The sequence below is a fragment of the Anastrepha obliqua genome, chromosome 1, assembly GCF_027943255.1.
Source record: "Anastrepha obliqua isolate idAnaObli1 chromosome 1, idAnaObli1_1.0, whole genome shotgun sequence".
Classification (NCBI taxonomy): domain Eukaryota; kingdom Metazoa; phylum Arthropoda; class Insecta; order Diptera; family Tephritidae; genus Anastrepha; species Anastrepha obliqua.
In genome coordinates, this window is record NC_072892.1 from 158,137,453 (window position 1) to 158,156,156 (window position 18,704).

An 18,704-nucleotide genomic window follows, 5' to 3' on the forward strand; every position below is an offset into this window, starting at 1 on the left:
ATGTCCTGGAACCCAGATTAGAGAAGTGTTACTTGCACACCGAAGAGATTTGATCTACTTCTTACAGACTCCTAACATGAGTTGAGTAATTTGAATCTGCACCAAGACGTCGTCAGAGCCTTAATCGCGGCTTAACTATCGGCTAAACATCTCACTCGTTTCTCCGTTCCCTTGTGCCTGAGAAACACTAGCAGTTTTCGGCAATTTTAAGAAAATGGATAAATTGGCTGATTTAGAGAAAGTCCCTGCTCCGACTCCCGATTCCATCTTGGAGCCGTCAGTGAAGACAGAGGTACCCGTTTCGGTCCAATCCTGCCTAATGCCCTGGCACGGTCCTCAGATTCCATTTTGCGGATAGAGAGATATGTCCGAAATTCCGAGAAATACGCAAGGAGAACAGAATAAGCATGCATATTAGAGTTGCCATATTAAAAAAAAAAATTAATAATAATGGCGCTAATTCGCCACTGTCCAACTGTCGCACTCTGCGGGAGCATTATCTTCTTTTCAATCACGTGCAGTTTTCCGATCACCAGGGAAGTGTTGTATCCAAAGACGGAGGAGTTCGCAAGTTGCGATCAATCTGGAAACCGTTGTGCATCAATCAAAATACTGAAATGAGAATTTTCAACACTAAAATAAGAATTTTCAAACCAATTAAGGATCTTAAACGGATCTATTTATGAGCAAATGCCTACGCAGCAGAATAGGTTGAAATTTTGGCCAAACATAATTTTGAACCTAGAGGTCTACTGAAAAACAAACCTCGTAAATAAAACGCCGAAAATGGAACCGGATTGTCCATACCTTACGAAAAGCAGATAAGATTAGGTTTGTGTGGGGTTGCAAAAGTCCAAGCACTCAGTCAGGAAGACCATTATACTACACCCGGATAGACTACAGTGGAAAGAATAGAGAGACAGGATAGATATTATATGGATGGTAAGACTGAAAAATTGGTTTGAGGTCACTCTTTCGCGAATCTTTTGGATTCATTGATGAATCTTAAGAGGTTCGGAAGGGAAAGCGTATAAAGTTTATCCATACTTAGAACATCGCACCCCAATCGCCTAAGTCTGATTCTAGAAAACGCCGGACAGCTACAGAGAAAATGCTTTGCGGAGTACTTATTCTCACGGCAGTATAAGCATATTGGGTCGCCAATGATTCCCATGATATCCATACGCTGACCACGGGTGTTGGGCCCTGTGAGTACACCCACCAATACCCTTAAGTTCTGCCTACTAAGTTCTAGGAGAAGGGTCACTAGTTTCCTGTTTGGTTCTTTCACAAAGCACTTGGCTATTGCGCAGGAGCCTAACTCAGACCAACGTCTTCTATGGGTAGACATCATGAAGTCATCAATTTATAGTTGAATCGATGCAGAATTGACGCCTAGGAAGGGTTCAGGGCCCAGTGGTATACTTGCAGAGCCTTCATTAGCTAGTGTAGAAGCCAACTCGCTTTCTACAATACCGTGTGTGTTCTCAATCACCAAAAAAAGACAAACCTTGCTGTATTTTGCAACACTGTTAAGATTTGTCTTACATTAACCCTTAACTGGTATCGTAAATTTTACTAACGAAACTAGTATCGTGGGGGCCGCGCGGCCCCCAATTAAAACTAGATTCTAGGAGACAAATGTCTACAATTTTTTCAAGAATTATTTTGATAGGACAAATAACAAGCTTGTTTTATGAAATTAATAAGTTTTTATTCATATACTTCTTTTAACTTATTTACTACAAGAGATCACAAAATTTGGACAATTTTTTGGTATTTTTTTCTTACCACTATAAAAATAAAAAAAACTATTATTTCGAAAGTCTTTAGCTAACATATGTATGTTTTCTTATTTCTTATAAAATCAACTTTGAAAAAATAAACTAAAACATAAGTATTTCAACGTTTAGTGGGGGTATAGTGGGGTCCGCACGGCCCCCGAAACGTACGTAGCTCCGCTCTGGTAAAAGCGTCAGCGCCGAACGTCCGACACCCGCCGCGTGTCGCGACGTAATGAGATTACTCAAAATGGCAGCCGCGTACTATGCGTAGTTTTTAAGAAATTCAAAAAAATAAAACGCGTGGGGTCTGCGCGGCCCCCACGATACCAGTTAAGGGTTAACCGACTAATTTCGAAGAGCAGCAAGAAGCTGACGATGACAAAATAATTTATAAAACCAGCCAATGGCGCACCCTTTACACACTTATAAGTAGTACACAAAGTATTGGCTTGTTTAATCTCACTCATTTAGCTGGTGTTATTATTATTAATACGAATTTGTATCATTTCGATATTTTTTTGTGACATTAGCATGCAAAACCACATTTTGGTCGCTCGGTTATTTGAGATTCAGTCAGAAGCAAACAAACGTAAAAAATACTATTGCGCTGCACACATAAAAAACGTGATTGTACACTGTAGTTGACAGCTGAATTTCTACAAACGCTTTAAATCAATTTAAAATTTATTGCAAACCAATGACGATTCATAACAATTAATTGACACTCGACATGGCGTTTGATTCTCATTTGCATACAACTGTCAGTTGAGTAAATGCGCGCATTTAAAACTGTCACGCGTGACTATTTAATAGCCTCACTCGAATGTATTCCAGCACATAAATGATTTTCAACGTAACGAAATAATTTATAACATCAAACTAACTAATTGGCAACGGCCGCGAAACGTAAAATTTAGTTTTACATTCACAAAGGAACCGCGTCAATGGACAATGGGCCGCATGTGTCTACGGCAAGGCAGTTTATAATTTTTCATTATCTTTAGGATTTCTTTTTTTGGTTTGGCTTTTTATTTTTGTTCATTTTTTATCAACTTTTAATGGCTTCAAATCTTTCATATTCAGGCGAATTTGGCGAATGCGATGCAACAAACACCGCAAAACGCTAAGACAGAAAATTGCATTGACGATTTGGCACGAACTCTTTGTGGACAATTTCCTTGGAATCGTAAAAACAAATGAATCTCGACTTGATTTTTGACTTCACCAAACGCGATTTTTTGGGTCTCGTCTGGGGCCTTCCATTCGGTACTTTAACGCTTAGTTTCAGGTTTGTGTTGGAAATACCACGTTTCATCACAAGTTGCAATGTTGTAAAGAAGGTTCTCGTCTTTTCTCGCCTTTTCCAACAGGACGCTGCAACTTGTCACACTGCCAAAGTTACACTCGAATTTTTGGCTACCGTTTTTGAAAACCGAATAATCAGCCGAAATTCCGATATCAATTGGTCGCCTCGGAGCTGTGATTTAAGCCCGTTGGACTATTTTTTGTGGGGAGCCGTTCAGGACAAATGCTAAGCGAACCATCCAGAGACGATTGATGCTTTAAAACACGAAATCGAAGTTGCCATTCATGAAATTGGAGCCCAAACAATCGAAAATGTGCTTAAAAATTGGGTTGATCGAATGGCCTACTGTAAAGCCAGCCGTGGCAGTCATTTGAACGAGATTATTTTTTATTCATAAATGGCAATGTTCAATCTTCAAAATAAAAAAAAAAGTTTGAAAAAATATTGATCAGTTTTTTTTTTTTATAGCCGACTCAAAAAGCAAATTTTACATGGCCCACCCTATATTATAAAAAACTTAATCAAGTCGATGCCTCGACGACTTCAACAAGTTATAGTCAAAGGGAGATCCAACATAAATTAGTAAGCTCCAAATTAGGTATAAACTAACTAGAAGAATTCTATTTGTTCATTGTATATACTATTTTTGGGCCGCTGTATTTGTATTGTTAAATTATTTTTCTAAAATTTTACCACTTATTTAAAATGCACTAATGCTGACGTAGTTTAAGGGTATTTGGGTCTCAAATTTTCTTCCTCATGAAAGGTATTTCCCATTATTTTATACTGTTACTTTGGGGCGGTAAAACTTATTCCTTCTGATGGTTCTTTCAACAAGCCAAGTATACAAAATAGTGGAAAACAATTAAATTTTGCGAATTTGAAATGCGAAAAATCGTCATAGAAAATATTTTATGAAAAATCAAGAAAAAATTTCAGCGACTTCCAATTTTCATTTTAGTGTTCTGAAACTTAATAAGCTATAAAACTGCGTGGTAATAGTGCAGACACACCAAATGTAGCGAAGTCCTCAGCCATCTGTGTGATCCTTCTACGGGAAAAATTTGACACACAGATGCCGCTCTAAGCAGTAAGAGGGCGTTGTTCCTATGCAACGACAGGTGGGAATTTCCACTACTTAGGACTAATAGCGGCAGGTTAATCACCTACTCTGTCAGAAATCAAAATAGATTAACGAAACGCGGCGCTGTGCTCTCGAGTGGAGTACACAAGGGGAAGGAAAAAAACTGCGAACCCAAATTAAAAAAAAAATTCTCATAAAAATGTGAATGTTTGATGAAAATTTGTCTAATTCTTATACACACTTAGAGACTTGGATTTGGATGGTTTGGATGGTTTTTGGTATATTATTATTATATTTTTATTATTATCAGGGGATTCAGCACAACGACCTGAAAGATCTTGTGTGCCGCCTTCACGGATTCAGAGTATTTCTCTGAGCCCTTTTTTACTTCCTACTCGGATAAAATATGTTAACCTGGGTGTTTGTGCTACTTATATATCAACGCTGCAAGCACTTATTTGGAGGTTTCAACTTCCTCCTAAAAAATTAAATAAAAATTTTTTTCAAGCACATCAAGCTTCGAGTATTTTTTCATTCAAATTTTCTCAAAACTCTGACTGGATCAAAAATTTTTGGAGTCGAATTCGGATTCAGCGTCACACAGCCATCAAATGCAGCTAATCACTCCCCAGTGATATAAAAAAAAAACAAAAAATGTGTGTAAAAAAATTTCAGTTTTCGTATTTTTATCTGTGAGCGGTAGGTTTAGTAAAACTTAGAACAACAAAGTTTGTTCGTTTTATTTTGCAATTATTTTTCTGTGGATATTTCGACCGCAATTAGAAGCAACCCTCGTGAATTTTTGGCTGTGTATGGTTGACCAGTCGCAAAATAAAAATACGAGAACTGGATACTTGGAGTCCATCAAAAATGTGGCCCTGTGCTCTACTATGGAGCGGAAGGAATAAATATATATAAAATAGTTTAGAGCATTTACACATTTTTTTTTTTTAATTTTAATATTAAATAATTTTTCTGCACAGCTTTAAGTTCGATCTCGGCTGAACAATGTTTAAATTAGCCGAAGTTTGTTGCGACTCCAAAAATGATGTTTGCTCGATCTCCACATATGTACATATTTGTAATTAAAGTAAAGTTTTTATTTCAATATATTGTTTTCCGTAATTTATTTTATTAAATTTTTTACATACAATTTGCTTGACTCTTCAGAAGTTGGAGTGAGTGACTTCAACTATTTCTTGCGGTTCAAATCGTGCCCCACCGCTACTAATTGAGTTACAATCCATGAAATTTCTACTATTTTACAAGGCAACCAATTTTCAAAGTCTCCTCCTATCCATGCCCACGAAGCAATGCATGTATGGTAAGTTTTGTTTGTTTCGTTTGTTTTTCGTTTTGCACAAATTCATATTTTCTTCGTGCTTCGCATGAAAAGTAGTTCAACTGCGTCTAATGGCAAATGTTTCACAAGCAATTAATGTCAATGCGTCGTGCAGCCGCATACAAACAAACAACGCCTCACAGGCACACAAACCTCTGTTAAGCTGATGCTGACAACTGCCGCCTCAGGCCCACTTCATACGGCTGCTATCGCTGCGCTCTATGCTTTGGCACAATCTGTGGTTTGTTTGGCAGAAAACTTTTGCTATTTGCTATTTTCGCCAATAATCACTTTTGACTGTTTGTCGCTTTTCGGCACTCAAAATACCGACTGACTTTGCTTGAGCTGTGCTTAGGTGTGTGCAGTCTAATTGGCGTTTTTACATCTCTGTTAGTGGAGAAAATGTCAAATGCATTTAAGGTCTAAGATTTTGCTTGTTTGTGGAATTTTGCGGTTATTTGTTGCAGTTATATTTTTATCGTTTCATGCTGTCTGATATTTGCGCAGCTGAAAGATGAGGTGTTTACTGCCTACTTTGTATGTTTACGGCACTTAAAAGTATTTAAGCTCATTTTGGTATTTGAAAAAGAAATTGAAAGTAGTTTTATGATTTTCTCATCTCACGTTTCCCGCTCTGCCGGAATGTTTTCTTTGGTATTTGTACAAATTCATAATCGTAAACTTTTCTTGTGTGTTTAAGTAGGTGATCCCAATTTTTTGCACATATTTCTAACATAAATGCATGCACGAGCTTGCAGTGGCATTTTAATTTGTGTAATTTTCCTCCTCACATTCTTTCTTCAAAAACACACAACCTTTATAATGTAAGTAATTTTGTGTGTTGGTTTTTTTCTACATTTCTAAAAATTATATGCGTACACAGGGTGGTTCATAGAATGGTGTTTTTTAATTGTGTTATGTTATGTTATGTTATGTTATGTTATGTTATGTTATGTTATGTTATGTTATGTTATGTTATGTTATGTTATGTTATGTTATGTTATGTTATGTTATGTTATGTTATGTTATGTTATGTTATGTTATGTTATGTTATGTTATGTTATGTTATGTTATGTTATGTTATGTTATGTTATGTTATGTTATGTTATGTTATGTTATGTTATGTTATGTTATGTTATGTTATGTTATGTTATGTTATGTTATGTTATGTTATGTTATGTTATGTTATGTTATGTTATGTTATGTTATGTTATGTTATGTTATGTTATGTTATGTTATGTTATTGTGACGGCGAAAGTTCCTTCCCGCTTGAAATTTCGACAGAAAGTCAGTATTTTATCTTTTCGGAAGGGAATGAAGTGCTTTAGGGTTGAGCAACGTTAGGAAATATTGCAAACTTCCAAAGTGAAGAGAAATCAAATAATATCTTCAGAAGCTGCACATTTTCATCCGACGGCTATATTAACAAGCAAAACTGCAATATCTTGTTATGGGAAACTCCGTATGAGATTGTCAAGAAGCCAGTACATCCACAGAGAGAGACAGTTTGGTGCGTATTTTGGAGCGGTTGCATCATTGGTTCCTTTTTTTTTTTTGAAAACGCTTCTGGAGACACCATTTTGGTTAACGTTAAGCTCCACAGAGGTATGATAAATAAGTTTGATGACCGGAAATGAAAGACATGTACCCTGGCCGATCTTTGGTTTCGGCGGAATAGCGCGAAGTGCCGCACAGTCTATGCAGCAATGATCTCTTGCCAGCTAACTGCGATAATCGCTTTATCAGCCATCTTGACGATGTTAGTTGGCTACCTTGGAGCTGCGATTTGACTTTTGTTAGGGGTGCTGTGCAGATCAGATATTATGCGGAGAATTCATCAGCGATTTAGATCTTTCAGGCGAATATCAATCAAGCCATTCGTGAGATAGAGCTAGAAGATATGACCAAGATGTTGGGAAACTGGGTTAATTGGTTGCCCTACAGCACCCACTTGTACGAAATCGTGTTCCATAAATAATTGGAAAGTTTGTTCTTCCAGATTAAAAATGATGTATCGAAAAAAAATTCCTTTGTTCATCTTTTTTTTAATTTATAAAAGAAACCACTAACCACCCTGTATATGTAAGTACATTGTGTATTTCTTTTCACGACGCAATACAAATACCATCTTGAACAAAAAGTTTCCGGAACAACCACGAGGTGACACTCTAAGTGGTGCAAAAAAGTGACCGCAATATTATCACCTACGACGTGATTTCCATGGCTGAATTCGACCCAACATTCATCAAATGCATCATTAATGGATACGAGTCGTGGGTTTATGAGTACGACACGCAAGTCAGAGATCAAGCGAATAAGTGGAGAGCTCCCAATGGACCACGACCAAAAAAAACCACGTCATTTCCGTTAAAAAGAAAGCACAGCTAACGGTTTTTATAGTATTATACACCACGAATTTTTGGCGGAGAGTCGTACATTTAATAAGGACTGTTATTCGGGCGTTATGAGACATTTGCCTGAGGCAATCCGCCAAAAAGGAAGAATCTTTCTGCGCTTTCCTGAGACTTAAGTTGTGCAATTATCCTTCAACAACAGTAAGGGGGTTGCGGATAAGCGGATAGGAGGTCTCTAACACCAATACATTCCTCTTCCTGGCAAGCTCATGCGCAATTTCATTTCCCTCTATGTTCCTATGTCCTGGAATATAAATCAGAGAGATGTTACCTGCACCCGCAAGGGATATGATCTCCTCCTTACAGGAGTTGACTAGTTTGGATCTGCAACATGGCGTCGTCAGAGCCTTCGGTCGTGGCTTGACTATCGGAAAAAATCTTAATATCTCCCTCGCTCCCGCGTTCCTTAAGCATTTTGCATGCCTACAGGATCGCAAAGACTTCTCCCTGAAAAACACTAGCAGTATTCGGCAGTTTTAAGAAAATAGATAAATTGGCTGTTTTAGAGAAAAGCTCTTCTCCGACTCCCGTTTCCATCTTGGAGCCGTTAGTGAGGACAGAGCTAACAGTATCGGTGCAGGCATTCATACGTTTAATAAAATTAATAAAATTTGCACTTAATAAACCATATCAACCTGGCGATTCTTTTTCTATTTGATCGAGTCAAAAAACCACTACGGAGAACGAAGACGGCTCTGATGGTTTTACCGAAAACAGAGTTGTAGAAAAGTTTAGAGAGTTGGTTTAAAAGGTTCGTAAGTGTGTTGCAGTTGATGGAGGCGATAATATCACTTGTGAGAAAAAAAAATTGTAATTTGAATTTTTTGAAAATATTCCGGGAACTTTTTGACCAAGGTGTATACTTATATGCATGCATTACGCTATAATATGCGGCTTTGTTATATTTGTAGGCTGGAAAGTATTCAAAACACGTTTCTGCATTTTGCTTTTTGCTTAACTTTGCAGTTTCTATTCCTCCATACAAAGCTAGATGTGGGTGTGCTCATTAATTTCAAAGTTCCTCAAAGTATTATCCTTTCTCTCACCCTTGCCTTCGACCTTTCATTACTACTCGGCCGTCTTTGCTTCCATATTCCTAATAGCTAGGTTCCTCAGTAAATTTGATGTATAGTTTACCCCGAACTTTTATGCTTCTAACGCTGCTACAGGGTCCAGCACTCGAAGTGTAACCAACTTCAGACCGCTCGCGCAGCTGATGGACTGGCATAAGCTGTCTGTTAGTTGGCTAAATGACAATCCAGAGTATAGTTTACAAGCCCAAGGAAGCATTTTGCCGAGAGTGAACGCGAAACAAAAAAATCTGTAATGAATTTCAAACGTAAAAGTGTCATTGCATTATATTTGGTTGGAAAATCACAACCGATGATTGTTGGTGAGTTCGAGCACCTTAACGTAAATGAAGTGTTTGTGTATCGCACTATAGAGTTTTTATTTGTCGCACCATTACTCGTTACAATGATACTGGTAGCATCGCGAAACATCATGGAGGTGGTCATCAAAAGACTGCAACGACACGTGAAATGGTTCAAAAAGTGAAGAAGTGATTTCATCGAAATCCCTGACGAAGTGACAATCAAATAGCGAAAAAACTGAAAATATTTGACCGTAGCATCCACCGCAAAGTCTAGTCTTACAAGTTCTAAAAGACGCATGATCTCACACCAAAGCAGCAACAACTCAGACTTGAGAGAGCGAAGGAGTTGTTTCGCTTGTCCGAAAACGGTCGATTTCCGAACATTGTGTTTTCTGAGGAGAAAAATTTTCAAATTGAGCAATTCGTTAACTCCCGATAGGGTTTCTTTGACCGACCATTCATACGAGAATTTGAGTCATCGATTGGCCACCAGGAGGTAGCACCCGCCACAGGTAATGGTTTGGGCCGCTGTAGCCGCAGGTAGGCAGATAGAGCAAAAGTAAATTGATTTTTAATTTTGTATATCACACATTTTTTCATTGAATAAAAGTAATTTTTAAAACTAAACATTTAGGGACCGGACCCTGTATATTTTGTACTTCAAAAGAATTCATATTGCCTCATATGCTTTAAAAATAGATCTTTCGTCGTCTGTGTCTAATTTTAGGCTAATGCAAAATTGAAATTACGCTATGTTATGAAGGGAACGAGTAAAATTCGTTCTTTCAAAGTGCAGGATATTTTCAAATTTACCAAAGAGTCTGGAATATTCTCACAGGTCTAACTACCTCTATTTCTCTATTCTATCCTATCTTTTTCATTTTGTTTCTTCTCTCCTCTCCTCCTTAACTATCTACCCTTTCACGCTGCAGAGTTTCGAACACAATGGGCTTTTTAGCCTGAGTGTTTTAGGAGTTACCAAATCTTTCGGTGCTTCTTGGCTCGTCATTTCAAAATTCATTTTCAATTTCAATTGGCACCCAGTTTAGTAACTTAATCTATCTTTTACTTCAAATGTACTTGATGTGTATCCTAACTTACTTTGCTAAAAATGGAGTGATTCTAAATTTTACAACGTCTCTGAATAGCAGATGGGGTTCTATGAGAATTATTTTCTTGACACATCTGCACTCGAAGATTTGCCTGCCGAGTGACCACCGCCGTTAAATGTTTTTGATTTATTATTTAATTATTTAGTGCTTTTAGCATTTGTACAGTGCAGCTCGAACTCGGGCTTAACCAAATGGTAGTCACATACAAGCCCTACACGTCAACGACGGTCGCCTATGCCCCATTTCGTACAAGTGATTTAAAATAGTTGAATGGAAAAATTGCATTCCCAGATGGCTCCCATTGTTGGCATACTTGCACACATATATGTATACATACGTTTCATATGACAAGCGCTTGTCGATTTGCTTATAAATTTATACTTCCACTGCATTTATTCAGGTCGTGTGCACAGCTAGAAATTATTTGTGTGTCTAATAAAACTTTAGTGATCTGACTGTTTATTGTTTTTAAGGCAATTAATTCTGCTTCTATTTCTTGATTGTGACCGAGTGCGACAGTTTTTTCGTCCACGTCGTAATCGGTGATAAATGTGGTATACCCACCAAGTGAAGCCCAGGCAGAGCTTCATAATTATGTTTATAATAAATTTGTTGTTTGTTTTTTTATTTAAGTAGATATGCAGAAATTACCACAAGCTCCTCTTTTATGCCGTGATTGTGTAAACAATTCATGGCGATTCTATTAACAGAATCTCATTAGTAGAGAGCCACCGAACATCGATTTTGAAGGCCGTATCGTAGTTCGGCAAATATCAGCCGAAGCCGAACCAAAGATTTTAAAGCGCTCAATTAATTAACAAGTAATGATTAAAAATCCAGTATTTTTATTTGAAGAAAATTAAGAAAGGTAATAAAATATACTAGTTTTTGTAAAAATAACACGCAAAAAAAAATTACAAAATACAAAATTTTTACAAGAATTAAAAAAATTAAAAAATTATTTTTACAAGAATTAAAAAATTAAAAAAAAAAAATAATTATTGTAGAAATAATTTTTTTTTGTACTAATTAATTTAATACTCATAATTGAATAGTTTTTTGAAATTTCTTTCTACATCAGTTTCTAATAACAATAACAATTGCGTTTGCTGACGATTTCGCAATAGTGGCGAGGAACAAAAAGTATCTATTTGAAACACTTCGTAACATTGAAAGGCGCGCAAAAGTAGTGGGTCTTAAAAGGCAAAACTAAATAAAGAAAAAACTAAATATCTGCAGATCTCACGCAGCAAAGAGAGACGTAATCCTGAAAACCTCGAAATAGAGGCATACACATTTGAGGATGTTCAGCACTTTAAATATCTCGGAATTCTAATAAAAAATGCAAACAGCAGTCACGACGCAATACCTTCTACTCAAATATGAACGAGACGGTATCAATAAAATGGTCCGCGGATGACATATGGCAAAAATAAGTTTTTTGTTTTTTGGTAGGACTGTTATAAGCTCACATGGCAAATTTCAGCGTGATATGTCACATAGTTTGTTTTCTGTGCTATTGTAAACAAGTCAAGCTCGAGTGTGTTCTTCGAATTCTCTTTTATGACTTCAATTGTCTCAAAATGTTTTCCACGGAGTGGCAACTTGAGCTTGAGAAACAGGAAAAAGTCACATGGAGCCATATCAGGCGAATACGGTGCTTGCAGAACGATATTAACATTATTTTTGTTCAAATAATCGCGAACAAGACGTGATGTGTGAGCTGGTGCATTATCGTGATGCAAGAACCATGACTTGTTGTCCCACAATTCCTTCCTTTTAAGACGAATTTTCTCGCGCAAACGCTCTAAAACGTCTAAATAATATTCAGCGTTAACCGATTTTGTAATTTGTGCGATTTTCAAGCACAATTTCCTTTACTTTTCCGATGTTTTCGTCGTTTACTGATGTTGCTGGACGACGTTCATGAAGCAAGTTTTCAACCGATGTACGGCCCTCTTTGAACGATTTGTACCACTGGAAAACACGTGCACGCGATAGAGCAGAGTCCCCATAGGTTGTCTGCATTATTTTTAAGGCGGCTGAAGCCGAAATTTTGTTGGAATAACAAAATTTCAAACAAATTCTTTGTTAAACTTGAATTTCCATCGTTAAATTCGAAGAACACACTCGAGCTTGACTTGTTTACAGTAGCACAGAAAACAAACTATGTGACATATCACGCTGAAATTTGCTATGTAAGTTTATAACAGTCCTACCAAAAAACAAAAAATTAATTTTTGCCATATGTCATCCGCGGACCGTTTTATTGATACCGTCTCGTTTATATTTGAGTAGAAGGTACAACACAAAATAATGGCAGCCCATAAAAAATGGCTCAAGTCTAGAAAACTTATACGTGAATGCAAACTCCGCCTCTAGCAGTCAATAATACTGCCTGTGCTGTCTTACGACTGCGAGTGCTGGACAAAGAAAAGCACGGACGAAATGAGCTTAAGAGTTTTCGCAAGAAAAGTACTCCGAAGTGCGTTTGGCCTCATACTCTGCAATGACGGATCGTACCAAATACGCTACAACGGCGAATGGCTGAACTTATGAACTGAACAGAAATTTTCTAGGCAAACAGTTTTAGAAATTAAGTTTTACATATTAGGGAAAAATAATGAATTTCGGTTTCCCCAAAATAATATAAATTTCATGTTCATAATGGATTTCCTACTCAGGTATCCTAAGTATGAAAATGTTTGTAGGTAATAAAAAGAATTTCTCATATTTGTCTTAATTTCATATAAAATTCCATATTTGACTTATGGGATTAGGGGTAGTCAGAATTTTCGAAAAATGTGATTTTTTTTTTAATTTTCTTAAATTATAATATTTTAAAAATATTGTGTGAAAATTTTAAGTGAATCCGACAAATACTTTTCGAGTTATTCAACAATTAACAAAAGGCGCTAGGGCGCTCCGGAGTGCTCGTGAGCAAGTATTGGGCTGACAACTTAGTAATTGCGAAGTTTTTTTTAAAAAATTAAAGACAATTTTTCATGGAAATAAATAATTTTATTCTGTAATGTATTGTCCATTTTGATCAATGACCTTTTTTTTCTATCTTTCAGCCGGCATCATTATCCCACGTTCTAAAACTTCTGGTTTTTATTAGCAAAAAACTGAATCAGGTACGATTTGACATCATAATCCTTATTGGAAATTTTACCATTCAAAGAATTTTGTAAAGATCGAAACAAAAAGTAATCAGATGGTGAAAGGTTAGGACTATAAGGTGGATGAGGCAAAACATCCCAACCAAACTCCAATAATTTTAGCCGAGTGGTCAAAGATGTGTGTGGCCTTGCATTGTCATGATGGAATACAATACTTTTCCGATTTGTCAATTCGGGCCGCTTTTCTTCAACTGCATTATTTAATTTCGTTTGTTGTTCAATGTAGACATCAGAATTGATCGTTCGGTGGGGTGGTAAGAGTTCAAAGTGGACGATTCCTTTGTAATCGCACCAAACTGATAACAAAACCTTCTTTTGATAATTATCAGCTTTTGCTGTTGTTTGAGTTGGTTCAACCGGCCTGTTCCACCACCTTTTCTACTTGGTATGGTAGTAAATAACCGAGTTTGAATCGCCAGTTATAAGTCCTTTTAAAAATGGGTCATTTTCATTACGTTTCTTTAGCAAATCGCACCTGTTAGTGCCTTTCTTTCGGTTCTGGAGGAACCCATTTATTGAGTGTTTGAACATAGCCAAGTAGTTTTAAGTGATTTTTAATGCTTTTATGTGATAAATGAACCTTCTTTGCAATCTCACATGTTGTAGTGTGCCGATCCGAATCGATTATTGCTTTGATTAGGACGTCAACAACTTCAGTTGGACGACCAGAGCGTTTTTCATATTTGAGTGAAAAATCACCAGAACGAAATTGGGCAAATAAATTTTGACACTGCCGTTCTTTTAAGGCTTCGTCACCATAAACAGCACACCATTTTTTATGAGCTTTAGATGAGGTTTTCTCTTTGCGAAACTAAAAAAGCAAAATATGACGAAAATGTTCCATTTGATTTTCCATTTTTTAACGAACGCCAAACGAAACACAACCGATCAAAAAACTTTTTGTACTGATTAACAGCTGAATTGCCAACTATCAAATAACAAAATGTGCAGCAGCAGCAAAACTTTAAATGCGTTTTTCTCAAAAATATTTTTTTTGAACTGGTGATCACTGTAACTTAAAAACTCGCTTGGTAGAATTCAATAACATTTTTTTTCTGCTTTTGAAAAACGAAACGCGTGCCTAATCGAAGGACTTTCTTTTAAAAAATTTTGATTTTTTTAAACAATTAATTGTGGGTTTTTTTTTCGAAAATCTGAAAAATATTTCCTGAGGCCGCCATATTGTTAGTTTTGAAAAAAAAAAAAAATGAAACTAATTTCTCTTGTCCAATTGCTTTAAGATGAATCACCAAGGACTTGTGATAATCACCGCAAGGGACTTCTGGAGAGACCGGTTCCACACAAACAGCGATAACTTTTACAATTATTAATTTTTTTTTTAATTTTACTAAAGTTAAGTCGAAACACGATGGATTAATGCTTTGCTTTTATTTTTGTAAAATAAAGCAATTGACTAGCAAAAAAAAAAATTATTGAAAATCATAATGTTTTCGAGCCTCTGGCTACGCCTAATTCCTTATACATACAAATGCACTTTACAAATATACTTATATATCTGTGCATATATAAATTAATGCACCTTTCTCCATTTGTTATAAACTGAAATGGCCTTTTGAATTGTCGCTATTTATGCCTGTTGCTAGAGTTGCATTAATGGCCGGTAGCGGCTCATCGATTTGCCCCACTATTTTCCAAGGTTTTTTTTTCAGCTGTATTTCTACTCAAAACAGCCATAACTGCATCTAGCCGAATGTGCCACGTAAACGATAAATGCATGCACGTTGTTTATTGCCAGTTTTATTGAGTTGCTTTTTCAAGTGGGTTTCTCACATTCCTTTTGTTTTCCTTTTCAAATTTCCTCAAGCAGGAAAAATTATATTTCCCTGAACATTTCTAAATTTACAAAAGTAATGCACAAAACTTATATAGCAGCTGGTTTTCGTAAATTTGTGCCAAGAAGGAGCATACACACACACATATATTACAAACATGTGCCTGTGGTGGATGTAGTGCAGCCAGTTCACTCTTGATTTATTCCATTTCCATTAAACTGAATGGCTTGCAACAATCGATTGGGAAAGGGAAATGTTGGATTGGTTCCCGTTGGATTGAGTTGCTTTGGATTTTAATGCAAGTAAAATATTTCTAAATAAAAACTGGGCTAACTGAAATTTGGCAAGTGAAAGCGTTGTATGTGGCTTCAGAAAATATGCGCCAAATAAAAGAGGGAAAAAATTCAATTTTAATTTTAAATTCCGTGCATTGGGTTTGTGTGCCATCGATCGGGAGTCACACAAGTGGTGTTAGACATTTTTCAAACATTTCAAAAAGTTAGTATAATTGCGGCTGCATTTTATGTGTGCAATTTCCTTGAGTTTAATTCAAGTGATTCATCGCTGCTACGAAGAAAACTTGCACACCTTTGCTAAGTAATTGAAAATGCACTTTAATCTTCAATTGTACATCATTTTCAGTTGACTGTTGCGGTAGAATTTTTTAGTTTTTTTTTGTAATTTTTTCTTGAATTTTATGGCACATTGCTGCAGTTGCTTACGCGGCCACTTAAAGTCATCGGAAATGCCAGAGTGTACTTTGAAGTGACTTATCGAATGCGTTGCTTTCTACTTGCGCAATTCTCCTAAAACTAAAGAAATTTTCCATACACTTTTCCAAAAGCACTGACTTCCGTACATTGGTAGAGAAATTTTCGCCCACCTACCCTAACACTTTGCTGTTTACCTCGCCATATCCCTGGCATTTGAGCGTTGAGTTAGAACCACAACTCAATACAGCAGCCAGCCAATGAATGAATGCGCTGGATCAGGTTGTTTGAGGTAACCCTCAGCTTAGGCAGTAGTTAAAATGAAGAAGTAAGCCGAGCAGTTGCCGTTTTTAATTAAAAAAAGCAGCTTTCGTGCGTCCTACTGCTGAACTAAGACCGCACTAAAACTGTGTCGAATTACCCGAACCACTAACTGTATCAGCACAAAAGTCTTTGCGTTGAGAAGCAAAAGGGGTGGCACGGGGGGTATATTATTTTTATCGCCAGCGGTTAAAATGCCGGAAGTGCACGAGTGTCTACGTTGGAAGTGCGCCGAAACGGATGGATGAGAATTTGGTAGCTGCTGGTGGTCGGGGCAGAGTCACAGCATGTAAGGGGTGTTTTTTTCTTGTTGTTTAGAGCTGGAGAGCTTTAGATTCATATTGCAATAATTTTTGTGATAGTCGAAGTGAAAGTTCTTGGTTGCTTTGAAGTTAATTTGGTTAGACATGAGTCGACCCAGGCAACATTGAAAATTATATTGAAAAACTTTATTACCGTTCCAAAATTTTATTTAATACTTTTGTACAGTGAGGAAACAATTTTTGATAAATTTTCAATAAATCGAATTGCTTATTTTGAAGCGTTGGTGCTTCTTATGGGCCTGTGGCAGTGCGCCAACCTAAATCCCATCAACCTTCTGTATTACATCAACAGCTCTGGCTGGCTGTAGATAAGTGCCTGTTAGAGCTCTCGTAATGGTATAAAAATGGGACTTTGGGAGTGCCTGAATGGTACTTTAACCATTTCACTTACCTACCTAACTCTAATACCAAATCTGTCCTCCTCTATGGTTGCACCAAATGCAAAATAACCGCGGTGGTCACGAAACGTCTGTAAACGATTGTCACCTGCTGTCTGCGCCGTATTTTGCGATTTTTTTTACCCCCATACGATATCCAGCCCGGACCTGCTAAAAAAAGTTAACCAACTTGACTGAAATTCGAAAAACAAAGCGACAGTGGATAGGACATACGCTTAGAAAAAGTCATGACAATGTTGCTAGGCAAGTCTTGTGTTCGAACCCCTTCAACATGCTGGCCGAGGTGTGTCTGGATCGATTTACTGCCAAAATAAATGCACTTAAATTCAAACAGTGCCATAAAATTATTGCTGGTATCTCTGAATGAAAGCCAAATTTATGGATGTTAAAATCCATTTTCTGTGTTTTATTCTCACTTAAGCTTTTCCCTATCCAAAAAAGCACCCTTTTTATGTCTGTCCATACAAGTGCAGTGGCTGTTTGTTTTGCTGCAAGTGGCTTTTGTCTTATGCTTCATGCTTTTCATTCTCCGCCCTCATTTTGTTGGTCGTTTAAGTGCAGAAAAAGTTTAGATTATTGTCAGTAGAGTGGCAACAAAAACAAAAACAAAAACAGAAAAAAACACGACAGAAAAAGAAGCAAAGGACGCAAATAATAAGGAAGCCGCTTTTGTCAAAAGTCTCACTGGAGTTTGCACAATTTTCTACGGGTGGCGAACCATCGGTGCTTGGTTGTGGGCTGGTTAAAAAAATAATGATTATACGAGTACACCTCGCCTTTTGTTTTGTGTGGGCCTGTCACTTTTAATCCACTTGTTCTTAATTTTAAAACAAAAGAGCAAGGAGTTTTGGCCTATGGCGGGGGAAAAACCGATTTATATGAAAAAGGTCGCTTTTTATTTTAGTTTTTTTCAAGTCTTGTTATTTATAATAATTATGAGCTTTTTAATATAATAGCGGAGAGGTAACTCAGTGCACTTAGAGTTGCTTTCTTGGTATAAACCGGGACTTTTCCTAAGTTTTTAATGCAGCTGCATTTAATATTTGACTACTTTGGCCCAAATGCGTTAAAATGTGCAACCCCTTTGTTTGTTTGGAATGCATTAAATATCTGCCGCGAAAAATGTCGAGTGAGTTTGGTTAGTTAAACTAATTCTGTTCTCTAGAAGATCCAAAATACCAACCCTATTGAACGAAGTCAAGTACCTCCACATAATTCTGGACTCAAAGCTTTCTTGGAAAGGCGCACCGAGGGAAGAATGAAAAAAGCTTTTAATGCCCCCTTTATCTGTAAAAGGACATTTGACAAAAAATGAAGCTTGAAACCGTATATAAGCCACTGATCGTACAATACGATCATCAGACCCAGTTTGACTTATGGAGCTTTCGTGTGGTGGGAGGCGGTGCCGACACGATCCTATCTAAAAAATCTCATAAAAGTCCAACGGTGAGCTTGTGTAGGTGTAACACATGAGCTCTGATCGACGCCTCAGGGGGCGCTGGAAGGGAGCCTACATATTCCGCCCATTCATAAGTACAGGGTTTTCCAATAAGAGGGGTT

General features: G+C 37.0%; 2 protein-coding genes across 3 annotated transcripts in view; one reads left to right on the forward strand and one right to left on the reverse strand.

Annotated features, from left to right (window-relative positions):
• The window catches only part of LOC129238074 (synapsin), a 116,780-nt gene that overhangs the window by 86,961 nt on the left and 11,115 nt on the right, over positions 1–18,704 (reverse strand). The gene's annotated exons all lie outside the window — the stretch shown is intronic.
• Positions 1–18,704, forward strand: part of LOC129236946 (tissue inhibitor of metalloproteinase) — a 103,569-nt gene that overhangs the window by 40,644 nt on the left and 44,221 nt on the right. Inside the window, exon 2 of one of the 2 annotated variants that reach the window (XM_054871264.1) lies at positions 13,495–13,554. The exons of the other annotated variant lie outside the window; for it this stretch is intronic. The gene's annotated coding sequence lies outside the window, so the exon portion shown is untranslated. The remainder of the gene's footprint in view (positions 1–13,494; positions 13,555–18,704) is intronic. 2 annotated transcript variants of the gene reach the window in all.